The sequence below is a fragment of the Nerophis lumbriciformis genome, linkage group LG03, assembly GCF_033978685.3.
Source record: "Nerophis lumbriciformis linkage group LG03, RoL_Nlum_v2.1, whole genome shotgun sequence".
In the NCBI taxonomy this organism is placed as follows: Eukaryota; Metazoa; Chordata; class Actinopteri; order Syngnathiformes; family Syngnathidae; genus Nerophis; species Nerophis lumbriciformis.
Window position 1 is genome coordinate 45,709,489 of NC_084550.2, and position 19,563 is coordinate 45,729,051.

The following is a 19,563-nucleotide window of genomic DNA, read 5'->3' on the forward strand; positions in this document are numbered from 1 at the left end:
TTTGAACATGTCACGAGGGAGGTGCTGGACATTGAGTCCGAATGGACCATGTTCCGCGCCTCTATTGTCGAGGCGGCTGATCGGAGCTGTGGCCGCAAGGTAGTTGGTGCTTGTCGTGGCGGTAATCCTAGAACCCGTTGGTGGACACCGGCGGTGAGGGATGCCATCAAGCTGAAGAAGGAGTCCTATTGGGTTCTTTTGGCTCATAGGACTCCTGAGGCAGCGGACAGGTACCGACAGGCCAAGCGGTGTGCGGCTTCAGCGGTCGCAGAGGCAAAAACTCGGACATGGGAGGAGTTCGGGGAAGCCATGGAAAACGACTTCCGGAAGGCTTCGAAGCAATTCTGGACCACCATCCGCCGCCTCAGGAAGGGGAAGCAGTGCACTATCAACACCGTGTATGGCGAGGATGGTGTTCTGCTGACCTCGACTGCGGATGTTGTGGATCGGTGGAGGGAATACTTCGAAGACCTCCTCAATCCCACCAACACGTCTTCTTATGAGGAAGCAGTGCCTGGGGAGTCTGTGGTGGGCTCTCCTATTTCTGGGGATGAGGTTGCTGAGGTAGTTAAAAAGCTCCTCGGTGGCAAGGCCCCAGGGGTAGATGAGATCCGCCCGGAGTTCCTTAAGGCTCTGGATGCTGTGGGGCTGTCTTGGTTGACAAGACTCTGCAGCATTGCGTGGACATCGGGGGCAGTACCTCTGGATTGGCAGACCGGGGTGGTGGTTCCTCTCTTTAAGAAGGGGAACCGGAGGGTGTGCTCTAACTATCGTGGGATCACACTCCTCAGCCTTCCCGGTAAGGTCTATTCAGGTGTACTGGAGAGGAGGCTACGCCGGATAGTCGAACCTCGGATTCAGGAGGAACAGTGTGGTTTTCGTCCTGGTTGTGGAACTGTGGACCAGCTCTATACTCTCGGCAGGGTCCTTGAGGGTGCATGGGAGTTTGCCCAACCAGTCTACATGTGTTTTGTGGACTTGGAGAAGGCATTCGACCGTGTCCCTCGGGAAGTCCTGTGGGGAGTGCTCAGAGAGTATGGGGTATCGGACTGTCTGATTGTGGCAGTCCGCTCTCTGTATGCTCAGTGCCAGAGCTTGGTCCGCATTGCCGGCAGTAAGTCGGACACGTTTCCAGTGAGGGTTGGACTCCGCCAAGGCTGCCCTTTGTCACCGATTCTGTTCATAACTTTTATGGACAAAATTTCTAGGCGCAGTCAAGGCGTTGAGGGGATCTGGTTTGGTGGCTGCAGGATTAGGTCTCTGCTTTTTGCAGATGATGTGGTCCTGTTGGCTTCATCTGGCCAGGATCTTCAGCTCTCACTGGATCGGTTCGCAGCCGAGTGTGAAGCGACTGGGATGAGATTCAGCACCTCCAAGTCCGAGTCCATGGTTCTCACTCGGAAAAGGGTGGAGTGCCATCTCCGGGTTGGGGAGGAGATCTTGCCCCAAGTGGAGGAGTTCAAGTACCTCGGAGTCTTGTTCACGAGTGAGGGAAGAGTGGATCGTGAGATCGACAGGCGGATCGATGCGGCGTCTTCAGTAATGCGGACGCTGTATCGATCCGTTGTGGTGAAAAGGAGCTGAGCCGGAAGGCAAAGCTCTCGATTTACCGGTCGATCTATGTTCCCATCCTCACCTATGGTCATGAGCTTTGGGTTATGACCGAAAGGACAAGATCACGGGTACAAGCGGCCGAAATGAGTTTCCTCCGCCGGGTGGCGGGGCTCTCCCTTAGAGATAGGGTGAGAAGCTCTGCCATCCGGGGGGAGCTCAAAGTAAAGCCGCTGCTCCTCCACATCGAGAGGAGCCAGATGAGGTGGTTCGGGCATCTGGTCAGGATGCCACCCGAACGCCTCCCTAGGGAGGTGTTTAGGGCACGTCCGACCGGTAGGAGGCCACGGGGAAGACCCAGGACACGTTGGGAAGACTATGTCTCCCGGCTGGCCGGGGAACGCCTCGGGGTCCGAACAGGAAGAGCTGGACGAAGTGGCTGGGGAGAGGGAAGTCTGGGCTTCCCTGCTTAGGCTGCTGCCCCCGCAACCCGACCTCGGATAAGCGGAAGAAGATGGATGGATGGATGGATAAATATAAAAGTAATATAAACATCATTCCAAAACCAAACTCCTAAACCAAACTTGCAATCCGTCTTAAACTACCTGTAATATTGAATCTATATGAGTTTTACCAGAATCAGGTATTTTGGTAAGGTTTACAAATACAAAACTTGGGTTTTACTCATAATGACAGTATAACTGCATTATTTGATATGACAGTTATTTAAACATAACTCCTAAACCAAACATGATGAATAGCTAATAATGCCTGGAAAAATGTATATAAACATAACTCCAAAAGCAAACATGCATTATGTCTAAAAATGCCTGTAATATTGTATCTATGTGAGTTTTACCAGAATCAGGAATTTTGGTAAGGTTTATAAATACAAAAATTAGGTTTTACTCAAAATGACATAACTGCCACCCTCAATATGACGGTTATGTTAACATAACTCCTAAACCACAAATGCAAAATGGCTAATAATGCCTGAAGAAATGTATCTTTGTGAGTTTTACAGGAAAAAAAATATTTTGTAAGGTTTGATAAGACACAAAATAGTTTTTTTTATTCAATATGTTTGTATAACTGTCATGATAAATGTAAAAGTTATATAAACATAACTCCAATACCAAACATGCAATCCATCTAAAAATGCCTGTAATATTGAATCTATGTGAGTTTTACTAGAATCAGGTATTTTGTTAAGGTTTACAAATACAAAAATTAGGTTTTACTCACTATGACAGTATACTGTCACATTCAATCTGACTGTTATTTAAACACAAATTCTAAACCACGGATGCAAAATGGCATATAATAACTGGAGAAATGTATTTTTGTGAATTTTAATGGAAAAAAAAATATTTTGTAAGGTTTGTATAGACACAAGTTAGTTTTTTTTACTCAATATGATGGAAACGTGCTTTATGTCTAAAAAAATCCAGTAATATTTTATCCATGTGAGTTTCATCAGATTAAGTTATTTTGGTAATTTTACAAATACAAAAAAAATAGGTTTTACTCATAATGACAGTATATCTGCCACACGCAATATGACAGTTATTTAAACATAACTCTAAGCCAAACATGGTTAATGGCTAATAATGCCTGGAGAAATGTATCTTTGTGAGTTTTACTGGAAAACATTTTTTTTTAAGGTTTATAAAGACACAAGTTAGTTTTTTTTTACTCAATATGACAGTATAACTGTAATTCTAAATGTAAAACATATATAAACATAACTCCAAAACCAAACATGCATTATGTTTAAAAATGCCTGTAATTTTGTATCCATGCGAGTTTTACTAAAATCAATATTAGTTTTACTCACTATGACAGTATACTGTCACATTCAAACTGACAGTTATTTAAACATAACTCCTAAACCACACATGCAAAATGACTAATAATGCCTGGAAAAATGTATCTCTGTGAATTTTACTGGAAAAAAATATTTTGTAAGGTTTGTAAAATTACAAGTTTGTTATTTTTTACTCAATTTGACAGTATAACTGTCATATTAAATATGAAAGTTATATACACATAACTCCAAAACCAAACTTGCAATCCGTGTAAAAATGCCTGTAATATTGAATCTATGTGAATTTTACCAAAATCAGGTATTTTGGTAAGGATTACAAATACAAAAATTAGGTTTTACTCATAATGACAGTATAACTGCCACACTCAATATGACAGTTTTTAAACATAACTCCTACAAAACAAATGCAAAATGACTAATAATGCCTGGAAATATGTATCTTTGTGAATTTTAATTGAAAAAAAATATTTTGTAAGGTTTGTAAAGACACAAATTAGTTTTTTTTACACAATATGATGGTATAACTGTCATACTAAATATGAAAGTTATATAAACATAACTCCAAAACCAAACATGTTTCATGTCTAAAAATTCCTGTAATATTGTATCTATGTGAGTTTTACAGAATCAGCCTCTTTGGTAAGGTTTACAAATACAAAAATTTAGTTTTATTTACTAAGACAGTATACTGTCACATTCAATCTGCCTGTTATTTAAACATAAATTCTAAACCACAGATGCAAAATGGCTAAAAATGCCTGGAGAAATGTATTTTTGTGAGTTTTACCGGAAAAAAATATTTTGTAAGGTTTGTATGGACATAAGTTAGTTGTTTTTTACTCAATATGATAGTATAACTGTCTTACTAAATTTGAAAGTTATATAAACATAACTCCAAAACCAAACTTGCAATCTGTCTAAAGATTTCTGTAATATTGAATATATGTGATTTTCACCAGAATCAGGTATTTTGGTAAGGATTACAAATAAAAAAATTAGGTTTTACTCATAATGACGGATAACTGCCACATTCGAAATGACAGTTTTTCTAAACATAACTCCTAAACAAAACATGCTAAATGGCAAATAATGCCTGGAGAAATGTATCTTTGTGAGTTTTACTGGAAAAAAAATAAAAAATTGTAAGGTTTGTAAAGACACAAGTTTGTTGTTTTTTTGACTCAAAAAGACAGTATAACTGTCATACTAAATGGAAAAGTTATATAAACATAACTCCAAAACCAAACATGCATTTTGTCTAAAAATGCCTGAAATGATGTATCCGTGTGAGTTTTACTAGATCAGTTGTTTTTGTAAGTTTTGCAAATACAAAATATTGGTTTTACTCACTATGACAGTATACTGTCACATTCAATCTGACAGTTATTTAAACATAACTCCTAAACCACACATTCAAAATGACTAATAATGCCTGGAGAAATGTATATCTGTGAATTTTTCTGGAAATTTTTTTTTGTAAGGTTTGTTATAACACAAGTTTTTTTGTTTTTTTTACTCAATATGACAGCAGTATACTGTCATAGTGAGTAAAACCAATATTTTGTATTTGCAAACCTTACAAAAACAACTGATTCTAGTAAAACTCACATGGATACAAAATTACAGGCATTTTTAGATATAATGCATGTTTGGTTTTGGAGTTATGTTTATATAACTTTTACATTTAGTGTGGGAGTTATACTGTCATTATGAGTAAAACCTTATTTTTGTATTTGTAAACCTCACCAAGATACCTGATTGTAGTAAAGCTCACATAGATACAATATTACAGGCAATTTTGGACATAATGCATGTTTGGTTTTGGAGTTATGTTTAAATAACTTTCATATTTAGTATGACAGTTATACTGTCATATTGAGTAAAAAAAACTAACTTGTGTTTTTACAAACCTTACAAAATATATATTTTTTTTTTTCAGTAAAACTCACAAATATACATTTCTCCAGGCATTATTAGTCATTTTGTATGTTTGGTTTAGGAGTTATGTTTAAATAACTGTCAGATTGAATGTGACAACATACTGTCATAGTGAGTAAAACCAATATTTTGTATTTGCAAACCTTAAAAAAACAACTGGTTCTAGTAAAACTCACATGGATACAATGTTACAGGAATTTTTAGACATAATGCATGTTTGGTTTTGGAGTTTTGTTTATATACATTTTACTTTTAGTATGACAGTTATACTGTCATATGGAGTAAAAAAAAACTAACTTGTGTCTTTACAAACCTTACAAAATATAATTTTTTTTTTTCAGTAAAACTCACAAAGATGCATTTCTCCAATCATTATTAGCCATTTAGCATTTTTGTTTTAGGAGTTATGTTTAAATAACTGTCAATTTGAATGTGGCAGTTATACTGTCATTATGAGTAAAACATAATTTTTGTATTTGTAAACCTTACCAAAATACCTGATTCTGGTAAAACTCACATAGATTCAATATTACAGGCATTTTTAGACGGATTGCATGTTTGGTTTTGAAGTTATGTTTATATAACTTTCAAATTTAGTAAGACAGTTATACCATCATATTGAGTAAAAAAAACTTTTGTCCAAACAAACCTTACAAAATGTTTTTTTTTCCAGTAAAACTCACAAAAATACATTTCTCCAGGCATTTGTGGCCATTTTGCATCTGTGGTTTAGAATGTATGTTTAAATAACAGTCAGATTGAATGTGACAGTATGAATGTGACAGTATACTGTCATAGTGAGTGAAACCAAAATGTTGTATTTGCAAACCTTACAAAAACAAATGATTCTACTAAAACTCACTTGGATACAATATTATAGGCATTTTAAGACACAATGCATGTTTGGTTTAGGAATTATGTTGAAAAACTCTTTTATTGCTTTTTTCGCATTATATCAGGATTTTAAAAACATCACTATTGAGCAAAAAAATTACTTTTTGTAATCGCAAGCCTTAAAAAAGCATATGTTTCGAGTAAAACTCACAAGGATGCATTGTTTTAGGCTTTATTAGCCTTTTTGCATGTGTGGTTAGGAAGTTATGTTTAAATAAATGTCAAATTGATTAGAGAAGTTATACTGTCATTATGAGTAAAACCTAATTTTTGTATTTGTAAACATTACCAAATTACCTGATTCTGGTAAAACTCACATAGATACAGAATTTTAGGCATTTTTAAACATAATGCATGTTTAGTTTTGGAATTATGTAACTTTCATATTTAGTATGAAAGTTATACAGTCATATTGAATTAAAAAAACTAACTTGCAACTTTGCAAACCTTACAAAATATATTTTTCCTATTAAAACTAACAAAGACACATGTCAATCAATCAATCAATCAATCTTTATTTATATATCCCTAAATCACAAGTGTCTCAAAGGGCTGCACAAACCACAACGACATCCTCGGTACAAAGCCCACATAAGGGCAAGGAAAAACTCACCCCAGTGGGACGTCGATGTGAATGACTATGAGAAACCTTGGAGAGGACCGCATATGTGGGTAACCCCCCCCCCCCCTCTAGCGGAGACCGAAAGCAATGGATGTTGAGTGGGTCTGACATAATATTGTGAGAGTCCAGTCCATAGTGGATCCAACATAATAGTAAGAGTCCAGTCCATAGTGGGGCCAGCAGGACACCATCCCGAGCGGAGACGGGTCAGCAGCGCAGAGATGTTCTCAGCCGATGCACAGGCGAGCGGTCCACCCCGGGTTCCGACTCTGGACAGCCAGCACTTCATCCATGGCCACCGGACCTGTGCCCCCCCCCCCCCTCAAGGAAAAGGGGAGCAGAGGAGAAAAGAAAAGAAACGGCAGATCAACTGGTCTAACAGGGGGGCTATTTAAAGGCTAGAGTATACAAATGAGTTTTAAGATGGGACTTAAATGCTTCTACTGAGGTAGCATCTCTAATTGTTACCGGGAGGGCATTCCATAGTACTGGAGCCCGAATAGAAAACGCTCTATAGCCCGCAGACTTTTTTTGGGCTCTGGGAATCACTAATAAGCCGGAGTTCTTTGAACGCAAATTTCTTGCCGGGACATATGGTACAATGCAATCGACAAGATAGGACGGAGCTAGACCGTGTAGTATTTTATACGTAAGTAGTAAAACCTTAAAGTCACATCTTAAGTGCACAGGAAGCCAGTGCAGGTGAGCCAGTATAGGCGTAATATGATCAAACTTTCTTGTTCTTGTCAAAAGTCTAGCAGCCGCATTTTGTACCAATTGTAATCTTTTAATGCTAGACATAGGGAGACCCGAAAATAATACGTTACAGTAGTCGAGACGAGACGTAACGAACGCATGAATAATGATCTCAGCGTCGCTAGTGGATAAAATACAACGAATTTTAGCGATATTGCGGAGATGAAAGAAGGCCGTTTTAGTAACACTCTTAATGTGTGACTCAAAGGAGAGAGTTGGGTCGAAAATAATACCCAGATTCTTTACTGATTCGCCTTGTGTAATTGTTTGGTTGTCAAATGTTAAAGTGGTATTATTAAATAAATGTCGGTGTTTAGCAGGACCGATAATCAGCATTTCCGTTTTCTTGGCGTTGAGTTGCAAGAAGTTAGCGGACATCCATTGTTTAATTTCATTAAGACACGCCTCCAGCTGGCTACAATCCAGCGTGTTGGTCAGCTTTAGGGGCATGTAGAGTTGGGTGTCATCAGCATAACAATGAAAGCTAACACCGTATTTGCGTATGATGTCGCCTAGCGGCAGCATGTAAATACTAAAGAGTGCAGGGCCAAGAACCGAACCCTGAGGAACTCCTCACGTTACCTTAACATAGTCCGAGGTCACATTATTATGGGAGACGCATTGCATCCTGTCAGTAAGATAAGAGTTAAACCACGACAAAGCTAAGTCTGACATACCAATACGTGTTTTGATACGCTCTAATAAAATATTATGATCGACGGTATCGAAAGCAGCGCTAAGATCAAGAAGCAGCAACATAGATGACGCATCAGAATCCATCGTTAGCAGTAGGTCATTAGTCATTTTTGCGAGGGCTGTCTCCGTAGAGTGATTTGCCCTGAAACCGGATTGAAAAGGTTCACAGAGATTGTTAGACACCAAGTGTTCATTTAGCTGCTGTGCGACAATTTTTTCGGGGATTTTCGAAATAAAGGGAAGGTGGGACACCGGTCGGTAGTTTACCATGAGGTCAGGATCAAGGTTAGGTCTTTTGAGCAGAGGATGAATAACCGCTTTCTTGAATGCTAGGGGAACAGTGCCAGAGGAAAGTGATAAGTTTATAATATTTAGCACTGATGGACCTAATAATACAAAAAGCTCCTTGATAAGTTTCCCAGGAAGTGGGTCAAGTAAACATGTTGTTTGTTTTATCGCACTTACACGCTGTAATAGTTCCTCTAATGTTATTTCATCAAAAAGAGAGAGACTATTTTGTATTGCAGTATCCGTCGTAGATACAGTTGTATCTGTGTTCATAGAACCCAGTTGTAGCTGGGATGCGTTGTCTTTAATCTCCTTTCTAATGAGTTCAATTTTCTTATTAAAGAAATTCATAAAGTCATCTGCCGAGTGGGTGGAGCTATTGGGAGGAGTCCCTTGTTGGGTTAGCGATGCTACTGTACTAAACAAAAATTTAGGGTCGTTTTTGTTGAGGCGGATGAGATTTGAGTAATATTTAGCTTTAGCTAAGGTAAGCATGCGTTTATACAATATTAAACTATCACTCCATGCTTGATGGAAAACCTCAAGCTTGGTCGCGCGCCATTTGCGTTCCAACTTTCTACATGATAATTTATGAGCTCTGGTTTCTTCTGTAAACCATGGGGTGCGCCTTACAGGCTTACAGGCTTTATTAGAAATTTTGCATGTTTGGTTTAGGAATTATGTTGAAAAACATTTGTATTGCTTTTTCCGCATATTAGAGGATTTTAAGAACATTGCTGTCATATTGAGTAAACAACTACTTTTTGTAATTGCAAGCCTTAAAAAAGCATATGTTCGAGTAAAACTCACAAGGATGCATTGTTTTAGGGATTATTAGCATTTTTGCATGTGTGGTTAGGAAATTATGTTTGAATAACTGTCATTTTGAATGTGGCAGTTATCCGTCATTATGAGTAAAACCAAATGTTTGTATTTGTAAACCTTAACTTTCACATTTAGTATGACAGTATTACTGTCATATTGAGTAAAAAAAACTATTTTTTCAGGCATTATTAACCATTTTGCATGAGTGGTTTAGGAGTTATGTTTACATAACTGTCATTTTGAATGAGGCAGTTATACTGTCATTATGAGTAAAACCTAATTATTGTATATGTAAACCTTACCAAAATACCTGATTCTGGTTAAACTCACATAGATACAATATAACAATAATTTTCAGACAAAATGCATGTTTGGTTTTGGAGTTATGTTTATACAACTTTTATACTTAGTATGACAGTTATCCATCATATTGAGTAAAAAAAAACTAACTTGTGTCTTTATAAACCTTACAAATTATTTTTTTTTCAGTAAAAGTCACAAAGATTCCTTTCTCTAGGCATTATTAGCCATTTAGCATGTTTGGTTTAGGAGTTATGTTTAAATAACAGTCATATTGAGTGTGGCACTTATAATATCACTATCAGTAAAACCTATTTTTTTTAATAGTCAACCTTACCAAAATACCTAATTTTGGTAAAACTCACATAGATTCAATATTACAGACATTTTTAGACGGATTGAAAGTTTGGTTTTGGAGTCATGTTTATATATTTTTTGCATGTATTATGACAGTTATACTGTCATATTTAGTAAAAAAAACAACTAACGTGTGTCTTTACAAACCTTACAAAATATTTGTCCTAGTAAAACTCACAAAGATACATTTCTCCAGGCATTATTAGCCATTTTGCATGTGTGGTTTAGGAGTTATGTTTACATAACTGTCAGATTGAATGTGACAGTATACTGTCATAGTGAGTAAAACCTATTTTTTGTATTTGTAAACCTTACCAAAATACCTGATTCTGGTAAAACTCACATAGATACAATATTACAGGTAATTTTGGACAAAATTCATGTTTGTTTTTGGAGTTATGTTCATATAACTTTCATATTTAGTATATACCATCATATTGAGTAAAAAAAACAACTACCTTGTGTCTTTATAAACCTTACAAATTATTTTGTTTTCTGTAAAACTCACAAAGATAAGTGAGTTTTATGGCTAATAAATGGCATTATTAGCCATTTATCATGTTTGGTTTAGGAATTATGTTTAAATACCTGTCATGTTAAAAGTGGCAGTTATATTGTCATTATGAGTAAAACCTATTTTTTGTATTTGTAAACCTTACCAAAATACCTGATTCTGGTAAAACTCACATAGATACAATATTACAGGAATTTTTAGACATAAAACATGTTTGGTTTTGGAGTTATGTGTATATAACTTTCATATGGCGCAGTGGAAGAATGGCCGTGCGCGACCCGAGGGTCCCTGGTTCAATCCCCACCTACTACCAACCTCGTCATGTCCGTTGTGTCCTGAGCAAGACACTTCACCCTTGCTCCTGATGGGTGCTGGTTAGCGCCTTGCATGGCAGCTCCCTCCATCAGTGTGTGAATGTGTGTGTGAATGGGTAAATGTGGAAGTAGTGTCAAAGTGCTTTGAGTACCTTGAAGGTAGAAAAGCGCTATACAAGTACAACCCATTTATCATTTATATTTAGTATGACAGTTATACTGTCAAATTGAGTAAAAAATAACAAATTTGTAATTTTACAAACCTTACAAAATATTTTTTTCCAGTAAAATTCACAGAGATACATTTTTCTAGGCATTATTAGTCATTTTGCATGTGTGGTTTAGGAGTTATGTTTAATTAGCTGTCAGATTGAATGTGACAGTATACTGTCATAGTGAGTAAAACCAATATTTTGTATTTGCAAAACTTACAAAAACAACTGATTCTAGTAAAACTCACATCGATACAATATTACAGGCATTTTTAGACATAATGCATGTTTGGTTTTGGAGTTATGTTTATACTACTTTTACATTTAGTATGACAGTTATACTGTCCATCCATCCATCCATTTTCTACCGCTTATTCCCTTCGGGGTCGCGGGGGGCGCTGGAGCCTATCTCAGCGACAATCGGGCGGAAGGCGGGGTACACCCTGGAAAAGTCGCCATCTCATCATATTAAGTAAAAAAAAACTAAATTGTTTCTTTACAAACCTTACAAAATATGTTTTTCCAGTAATCTCACAAAGATACATTTCTCCAGGCATTATAGCCATTTTGCATGTGTGGTTTTGTAGTTATGTTTAAATAACTGTCAAATTGAATGTGACAGTATACTATCATGGTGAGTAAAACCAATAATTTGTAGTTGCAAACCTTACTACAACAATTGATTTTAGTAAAACTCGCATGGATACAAAATGACAGGCATTTTTAAACATAATGCATGTTTGGTTTTGGAGTCATGTTTATATATTTTTTACATTTAGTATTACAGTTATACTGTCATATTGAGTAAAAAAAACTAACTTGTGTCTTTATAAACCTTAAAAAAAATGTTTTTCCAGTAAAACTCACAAATATACATTTCTCCAAGCATTATTAGCCAATAACTATGTTTGGTTTAGAGTTATGTTTAAATAACTGTCATATTGAGTATGGCAGATATACTGTCATTATGAGTAAAACCTATTTTTTGTATTTGTAAAATTACCAAAATAACTGATTCTGATAAAACTCACATGGATAAAATATTACAGGATTTTTTTAGACATAAAGCATGTTTCCATCATATTGAGTAAAGAAAACTAACTTGTGTCTATACAAACCTTACAAAATATTTTTCTTCCAGTAAAACTCACAAAAATACATTTCTCCAGTTATTATTAGCCATTTTGCATCTGTGGTTTAGAATTTGTGTTTAAATAACAGTCAGATTGAATGTGACAGTATACTGTCATAGTGAGTAAAACCTAATTTTTGTATTTGTAAACCTTTACAAAATACCTGATTCTAGTAAAACTCACATAGATTCAATATTACAGGCATTTTTAGACGATTGCATGTTTGGTATTGGAGTTATGTTTATATAACTTTTACATTTATTATGACAGTTATACAAACATATTGAATAAAAAAAAACTATTTTGTATCTTATCAAACCTTACAAAATATTGTTTTTCCTGTAAAACTCACAAAGATACATTTCTCCAGGCATTATTAGCCATTTTTCATGTGTGGTTTAGGAGTTATGTTAACATAACCGTCATATTGAGGGTGGCAGTTATACTGTCATTATGAGTAAAACCTAATTTTTGTATTTATAAACCTTACCAAAATTCCTGATTCTGGTAAAACTCACATAGATACAATATTACAGGCATTTTTAGACATAATGCATGTTTGGTTTTGGAGTTATGTTTATATACATTTTTCCAGGCATTATTAGCCATTTATCATGTTTGGTTTAGGAGTTATGTTTATATAACTGTCATATCAAATAATGCAGTTATACTGTCATTATGAGTAAAACCCAGGTTTTGTATTTGTAAACCTTACCAAAATACCTGATTCTGGTAAAACTCACATAGATTCAATATTCCAGGCATTTTTAGACGTATTGCAAGTTTGGTTTTGGAGTTTGCAGCCGATCAGCTGCTGTTGACGGTCCCTGACACAAGGCTGAAGCTTAGAGGTGACAGAGCTTTCGCCGTTGCTGCTCCCAAGCTCTGGAACGACCTACACCTGAGTGTTAGACAAGCCTCCTCTCTTCCTGTTTTTAAATCTCTCTTAAAAACATACTTTTATTCCATGGCTTTTAACGCTGAGTGATATCCATCCTGCAATGGCGCCCCATAATACACCTGCTGTGATCCTGTTTTTATGTTTTTATGTTTTTATTAATTCTATTTTAATTATTTATTTTTTATCGTATTCTGTTTGTGTTGTGTTGTGTTTGCTCGGTACTCGTTTTATCTTTTAACCTGTTCATTGTACAGCACTTTGGCTACCCCTGTGGTAAATTTTAAATGTGCTTTATAAATAAAGTTGATTTGATTTGATTTGATTTATGTTTATTTAACTTTCATATTTAGTATGACAGTTTTACTGTCATATTAATTAAAAAAACTAACTTGTGTCTTTACAAACCTTATACATTTTTTATTTTTTTTCCAGGAAAACTCACAAAGATACATTTCTCCAGGCATTATTAGCCTTTTTTTTTTGTGGTTTAGGAGTTACAATATGTTTAAATAACTGTCAGATTGAATGTGACAGTATACTGTCATAGTGAGTAAAACCTAATTTTTGTATGTGTAAACCTTACCAAAAATACCCGATTCTGGTAAAAATCACATAGATACAATATTGCAGGCATTTTTAGACATAATGCATGTTTGGTTTTGGAGTTATGTTTATACAACTTTCATATTTAGTATGACAGTTATACTATAATATTGAGTAAAAAAATAAATAACTTGTGTCTTTATAAACCTTAAAAAAAAAATTTTCCCAGTAAAACTCACAAAGATACATTTCTCCAGGCATAATTAGTCATTTATCATGTTTGGTTTAGGAGTTATGTTTAAATAACTGTCATACTGAGTGTGGCAGTTACACTGTCATTATGAGTAAAACCTATGTTTTGTATTTGTAAACCTTACCAAAATACCTGATTCTGGTAAAACCCACATCGATACAATATTACAGGAATTTTTAGACATAAAGCATGTTTGGTTTTGGAGTTATGTTTATATAACTTTCATATTTAGTATGACAGTTATACCATTATATATTGAGTAAAAAAAAACTAATTTGTATATTTACAAACCTTACAAATTATTATTTTCCAGTAAAATTCACAAATATACATTTCCCTAGGCAATAGTAGTCATTTTGCATTTGTGTTTTAGGAGTTATAATTAATTAACTGTCATACTGAGTGTGGCAGTTATGTTGTCACTATGAGTAAAACCTAATTTTTGTTTTCGTAAACCTTACCAAAATACCTGATTCTGATAAAACTCACATATATTCAATATTACAGGCATTTTTAGACGGATTGCATATTTGGTTTTGGAATTATGTTTATATAACTTTCATTTATAGTATGACAGCTATACTGTTAAATTGTGTAAAAAAAAAACTAACTTGTGTCTTTACAAACCTTACAAAATATTTTTTTCCAGTAAAACTCACAAAGATACATTCCTCAAGGCATTATTAGCCATTTTGTCGGATTAATTGTGACAGTATAGTGTCATTATGAGTAAAACTAATATTTTGTATTTGTAAACCTTACAAAAACAACTGATTCTAGTAAAACTCACATAGATACAAAATTATAAGCATTTTTAGACATAATGCATGTTTGGTGGCAGTCAATGTGGCAGTTATACTGTCATTATGAGTAAAACCTAATTTTTGCATTTGTCAACCTTAACCAAAATACCTGATTCTGGTAAAACTCACATAGATACAATATTACAGGCATTTTAAGACATAATGCATGTTTGGTTTTGGAGTTATGTTTATATAACTTTCATATTTAGTATGACAGTTATACCATCATATTAAACAAAAAAAATAACTTGTGTCTTATAAACCTTACAAATTATTTGTTTCCAGTAAAACTCACCATGATACATTTCTCCAGGCATTATTAGCCATTTATCATGTTTGGATTAGGAGTTATGTTTAAATAACTGTCATATCAAATGTTGCAGTTATACTGTCATTATGAGTAAAACCCAAGTTTTGTATTTGTAAACCTTACCAAAATACCTGATTCTGGTAAAACTCACATAGATTCAATATTACAGGCAGTTTAAGACAGATTGCAAGTTTGGTTTAGGAGTTTGGTTTTGGAATTATGTTTATATAACTTTCATATTTAGTATGACAGTTATACCATCATATTGAGTAAAAAAAAAACTAACTTTAGTCTTTACAAACCTTACAAAATATTTGTTTCTAGTAAAAATCACAAAGATACATTTCTCCAGGCATTATTAACCATTTTGCATGTGTGGTATAGAAGTTATGTTTACAAAACTGTCATTATAAATGTGGCAGTTATACCGTCATTATGAGTAAAACCAAATTTGTGTATATGTAAACCTTACCAAAATACCTGGTTCTGGTAAAACTCACATAGATACAATACCAAAGGCATTTTTAGACATAATGCATGTGTGGTTTTGGAGTTATGTTTGTATACATTTCTCCAGGCATTAATAGCCATTTAGCATGTTTGGTTCAGGAGTTATGTTTAAATAACTGTTATTTTGTATATGGCAGTTTATGAGTTTTACTCATTATGAGTAAAACTAATATTTTGTATTTGTAAACCTTACAAAAACAACTGATTCTAGTAAAACTCACATGGATACAAAATTATAGGCATTTTTAGACATCATGCATGTTTGGTGGCAGTCAATGTGGCAGTTATACTGTCATTATGAGTAAAACCTAATTTTTGTATTTTTCAACCTTACCAAAGTACCTGATTCTGGTAAAACTCACATAGATACAATACTAAAGGCATTTTTAGACATAATGCATGTTTGGTTTTGGAGTTATGTTTGTATACATTTCTCCAGGCATTAATAGCCATTTAGCCTTTTTGGTTCAGGAGTTATGTTTAAATAACTGTCATATCAAATAATGCAGTTATACTGTCATTATGAGTAAAACCCAAGTTTTGTATTTGTAAACCTTACCAAAATACCTGATTCTGGTAAAACTCATATAGATTCAATATTACAGGCATTTTTAGACGTATTGCAAGTTTGGTTTTGGAGTTATGTTTATTTAACTTTCATATTTAGTATGACAGTTAAACTGTCATATTAAGTAAAAAAAAAAAAATTGTTTCTTTACAAACCTTATAAAAAAAAAAATTCCAGGAAAATTCACAAAGATAAATTTTTCCAGGCATTATGAGCCATTTTGTATTTGTGGTTTAGGAGTTACAGTATGTTTAAATAACTGTCAGATTGAATGTGACAGTATACTGTCATAGTGAGTAAAACCTAATGTTTGTATTTGTAAACCTTACCAAAAATACCTGATTCTGGTAAAAATCACATAGATACAATATTGCAGGCATTTTTAGACATAATGCATGTTTGGTTTTGGAGTTATGTTTATACAACTTTTATATTTAGTATGACAGTTATACCATCATATTGAGTACAAAAAAAAAAAACTTGTATTTTTATAAACCTTACAAAAAATGTTTTCCCAGTAAAACTCACAAAGATACATTTCTCCAGGCATAACTAGCCATTTATCATGTTTGGTTTAGGAGTTATGTTTAAACAACTGTCATATTGAGTGTGGCAGTTATACTGTCATTATGAGTAAAACCTATTTTTTGTATTTGTAAACCTTACCAAAATATTTGATTCTGGTTAAACCCACATCGATACAATATTACAGGAATTTTTAGACATAAAGCATGTTTGGTATTGGAGTTATGTTTATATAACTTTCATATTTAGTATGAGAGTTATACCATCATATTGAGTAAAAAACAAAAAATAATTTGTATCTTTACAAACCTTACAAAATATTGTTTTCCAGTAAAATTCACAAATATACCTTTCTCTAGGCATTATTAGTCATTTTGCATTTGTGTTTTAGGAGTTATGTTTCATTAACTGTCATATTGAGTGTGGCAGTTATACTACCTATGAGTAAAACCTAATTTTTGTTTTTGTAAACCTTACCAAAATACCTGATTCTGAAAAAACTCATATAGATTCAATATTACAGGCAGTTTAAGACGGATTGCAAGTTTGGTTTAGGAGTTTGGTTTTGGAATGATGTTTATATTACTTTTATATTTAGTTTGACAGTATACCATCATATTGAGTAAAAAAAAAAAAAAAAAAACTTTTTTCGTTACAAACCTTAAAAAATAGTTTTTTCCAGTAAAATTCACAAAGATACAATTCTCAAGGCATTAATAGCCATTTAACATGCTTGGTTTAGGAGTTGTGTATAAATAACTGTTATTTTGAATATGGCAGTTATACTGTCATTATGAGTAAAACCCAATTTTTGTATTTGTAAATCTTACCTAAATACCTGATTCTGGTAAAACCCACCCCGATACAATATTACAGGAATTTTTAGACATAAAGCATGTTTGGATTTGGAGTTATGTTTATATAACTTTCATATTTAGTATGAAAGTTATACCATCATATTGAGTAAAAAAAACAACTAATTTGTATCTTTACAAACCTTACAAAATTTTGTTTTCCAGTAAAATTCACAAATATACCTTTCCTAGGCATTATTAGTCATTTTGCATTTGTGTTTTAGGAGTTATGTTTAAATAACTGTCATATTGAGTGTGGCAGTTATACTGTCACTATGAGTAAAACCTAATTTTTGTTTTTGTAAACCTTACCAAAATACCTGATTCTGATAAAACTTACATGTATTCAATATTACAGGCATATTTGGTTTTGGAGTTGTGTTTATATAACTTTCATATATAGTATGACAGCTATACTGTTAAATCGTGTCTTTACAAACCTTACAAAATATTTTTTCCAGGAAAATTCACAAAGATACATTCCTCAAGGCATTATTAGCCATTTTGTCAGATATGTGTGACAGTATACTGTCATTATGAGTAAAACTAATATTTTGTATTTGTAAACCTTACAAAAACAACTGATTCTAGTAAAACTCACATGGATTCAAAATTATAGGCATTTTTAGACATCATGCATTTTTGGTGGCAGTAAATGTGGCAGTTATACTGTCATTATGAGTAAAACCTAATATATGTATTTTTCAACCTTACCAAAATACCTGATTCTGGTATAACTCACATAGATACAATATTACAGGCATTTTTAGACATGATCCATGTTTGGTTTTGGAGTTATGTTTATATACATATTTCCAGGCATTATTAGCCATTTATCATGTTTGGTTTAGGAGTTATGTTTAAATAACTGTCATATCTACTACCTGCAGTCAACGAAGCAGGGCGAAACTTTCTCACGGCGTGCAGCAACAGAGCGACCAGAGCGGCGTGTGCTGTGCCAATCGGGCGGGCATTAGCCCTTGAGTGCCCGGTAAAATAGTCAATTCCGGCGTCGCTAAGTGTCTACGTTGGTGTGGCTCGTTTCTAGCCTAGATCCAAGTTGCACTGCAGCCGGGCTCGGCTCACCTTCAGCCGTGGCCCAGGTTAGCATGGGTCCGAAGCCAAGGAGAGTGGTTAGCCCCCCTGAGGACGACATGGAAGAAATTAAGAAATCTCTTGAGTTCTTGTCTGCTGAGATCGCAACAATTGCTGACCAGCAAAAGAAAATTGTGGATCTGATGGGTGACATTCAGTCACTCAAAAGACTGAACACGGAGAAAGACAAAGCTATAAAAGTTTTGGAATGTCGCGTGGCCGACTTGGAGCAGTACTCCCGCATGAACAACGTGATCGTCAGCGGACTTAAGACCAAGCATCGGTCATACGCCAGTGTGGCAGCCCGGGAGAACGGTCCCGTAGGGCGGGAGGGAGTTCAATCGGAGTCAGAGGTGGAATCACTGGAGCAGCAGGTGGTCAGCTTTTTGGGGAGCAGGAGGATCTCCGTGGACAGGAGCGACATTGAAGCCTGTCACACCCTGCCTACGAGAACCAAAGGAGCAACACCAGCGATCATCATTCGCTTCACCAACAGAAAGAACAAGATCGCGATCCTAAAACAGGGTCGCAAATTAAAAGGAACGGAGGTGTACATTAACGAACACCTCACCAAAAGGAATGGTGAGATCGCCAGGCGCGCACGAATCCTGAGGAAGCAAAGCAAAATTCAGTCTACATGGACTGCTAGCTGTAAAGTGTTTATCAAGCTGAATGGTACCACCCCAGAAGAGGAGAAAGTCATGGTCATCAACGACATCAGTGATTTGGACAAATTCGATATCTGAGGAACTATCTGCGGCGAGGTAGGACCCCTGTGTCTACTCATGGACACTTTTCACACACACATCATGACTGTCACTCATTGTTTCCCTTTTTTATTCTTTAGTTTTTTTAATTCTTTAGTTGTTTGCTGCAGTTGCAGATGTCATGCCTATGTACTAGTTGGGCGTTGCTATATATGTCTACCTGTACGGCTTTTTATGCCTCAAAGCAGGCCTACACTACTGTGTTT